The 2,896-nt window shown below is 33.9% G+C and overlaps 1 long non-coding RNA gene across 1 annotated transcript; it reads right to left on the bottom strand.

Moving 5' to 3' along the window:
• Positions 1-418: 418 nt before the first annotated feature.
• Positions 419-1,910, bottom strand: LOC106293863. The gene is made up of 4 exons (XR_001260665.1): positions 1,625-1,910; positions 1,339-1,516; positions 784-1,151; positions 419-689 (listed from the first exon to the last, which is right to left on the bottom strand). It is a non-coding gene; the product is annotated as an uncharacterized LOC106293863 (long non-coding RNA).
• Between the last annotated feature and the right edge of the window lie 986 nt (positions 1,911-2,896).

Raw genomic sequence — 2,896 nt, forward strand, 5'->3', positions numbered from 1 at the left:
ATTAGTATTTGCAATATTTAGTCTATTATGAGAAATATATATTGGATTATTTCCTTATCCCATAAAATTTGAATATTTCTCTTTAATAGTTTAATAAATTTTGTATTAATTACGGTTCAAATCAACTACCATAATTTAATAGTGTAGATTTGAAAAATATACTTAGATAAATAAATAGTTAATTGTAGATTCGCAAAGAGATATTCGTTGCTATATTTTAGTGATATTTAGATTATGTAATTACGCTATAAATATATTAAAAAAATATAGCGTAATTAGTGTTAGCAGTTTCTTTATTATTTTAATGAAATTGTTAAATTAAAATTTTTTTTAAAAAAACTTAATCACGTAACCTTCAAATAAAAAGTAAGCAAAAGACTTTGACCATCTAGTTAAGTTCCTCAGAGCTCGGTAGAAAGACGACTCGAAAGTTGAAACACTAAAGCCGTACAAAAACTTCAGTTTGTGCCATAGAGGCATTTTAGCCCATGTTCTCTTTAAAGTGATCTGTTTCCAACAAACACCAATGCATACAATTCCTTAAGAGAAAAGTTTTAAGACTATGAATACATTTTTCTTGGATCACCAAAGTCACCTGCACTGGCGATCACATGGCTATTATATTTGATTGTTTCTTCATATGCCACACGAAACTCATCACCATGTAAAACATCAAGCTTGCTTGCGATCTAACATACGAAAAAAGAATAAAATAATTGTACGTAAATCTAAGCTATCATCAAAGAAGATATAAAACAGAGGAAGTATGTCTTAGCAAGAAACCATTCGTAGGCTATTCCGAATGGGTTGTGCTTCTTCTTCCACATGTCTATCACTTCCCACATGGTCGGAAACCAGAAAACCAAAGACATCGCAACATTCCAGAGTAAAGAACATGGATACTTGATAAAAGAAGAGCTAGAACACATGTACAAATGTTATAAGAATGATGCAGAGCAAAACTTTCACAGCCTGAGGTGTGAGAATCAGAATAGACAATCGGCTTGCACACAACTCCACGAAGACGACCTGCAATACATGAGACACGTAATTAGAGAGAGAGAAACACATTACCAAAAGAGTTCACTGTAATGGAGAAGAACATCTTGTTTCATGTAGCTGACTATAGCTTCAACTTCTCGACATGATTCCTATAAAACAAAACAAAAATATAAAACTTTTATCAACCTGACCATATCTTTCTCAATTACTCGAATTATAATTAAAACAAAGATTGAAACAAGTATCAAATCAATGTCCTTGCTGTGATTCTGACGTAAAGCTCGAAACTTGATGCAATGGCAGTCACAAAGTTTTTGATTTTTAAAAGATGATAACCTCTGAAAAAATAAACAGTGCCAGTCAAATACACATCACAAGATCCGCCTTCAGCTTTGGAATCACACGTTAGAACCATAACACGTTTTGCATATTCGTCAGGCAGCTCCAGTTTCATCCTCTCCAATGCCGATATCATCCTCACCAGCACCAATACTCTGAATCGCATCTCACCTTACTTAAATCACCATATTTCAAATCAAAAATCAAATCTAGTCATGTCCGTTCCCAATCCATTTTGTCCGCATTCTAAACCGATTAAACGAAGTCCACGAAGAACCCTTACCTTTGAGAGAACCAAAATATCTGGTGGTGGTGGTGGTGGTGAACGAGAACGAGTCAGCTCTGGTGGTAAAGGGGTTGCGGCTGTAACTTCCGCCACCTGGGTTCGATTCGCGCTGGGAAGGACTATTTACATTGTTTGGGTTCCCGGCAAAGAGGCGAAAACATCTTTTTACTTATCAAAAAAAAAAATATCTGGTGCTATGAACCCCCGTGAAACTCAAAGCTTTGTGAGGAATAAAAGGAATTACTAAAATATATTGCATTTAATTAAAATCATAGTTTAAAAATAATCCAATGGCAAAATCTTGTAAATATTGTTGAAAACAGGAAGACACCTAAAAAAAATGGTCTTATGTTTTAAATTTTTAATAATAGTATCGATGAAAAAACTTTTTTGAACATTAATTGAAAAATCTTGACAAAGTACAGGAAAAAAATTACACGGGGCTTCAGTTTCGTGTATCAGCTCAAGCAATTGTTGATTGATAACATTGTAAAAATATTGAAGTCCAGAACATCTACACTAAGGCCAATAGATTAAGTATAACAGTAGTATTAAGCAAGATCACCTAACTTAATTAATTTCCGATAGGGCGTACTTCCATTAATTTGTTTGATCGTTAATCTTGCACAAATGCGAAATAGCTACACTGAAAATAGCGCGCTCCAAACAAATTGTTATGGTTGGTAAAAATAATTAAATTTTACAAATTACAGGTGAAAATCAAATATATTTGAAATTTGTTATAAAAGTAATGAAAAAATCTATTTTTATTCATAACATAGAGGTTCTTTATATATGAGATTACACCGTCGTCATAAATAAATGGAAAGATTATATATCATAATCTCTTGGTTATGAGCCATCCACAATCTAGTTCATAACACTCCCCCTTGGATGCCATAATCATTTAGAGCTTGTAATGTGCTTTAATGTTGCCTCATTAAAACCTTACCAGAAAAACCCAATTGGGACAAAACCATGGTGAAGGAAAAAGAGTACAACACACGTTACTTCCCCTGATTTGGAGATTACTGAAGGTCCCTTGGACCTCTCCAATTTTCTGCAATCCGTGGGTGATGAAGATCTTGGTCAGAATATGTTTCGTCCTCGAACATGATAGTTGGTTCTTATTTACCATCGGCCAAGCCACAATCTGATCGAACATATTGAGTCATCGACATCAAATACACACACAAGAAATCTTGGATGATGTTGCTGTGATATGCGTATACCACCATGTGTAAAACATAACCTGTCTGAAAACAAATC

Source organism: Brassica oleracea, chromosome C5 (genome assembly GCF_000695525.1).
Source record: "Brassica oleracea var. oleracea cultivar TO1000 chromosome C5, BOL, whole genome shotgun sequence".
NCBI lineage: Eukaryota > Viridiplantae > Streptophyta > Magnoliopsida > Brassicales > Brassicaceae > Brassica > Brassica oleracea.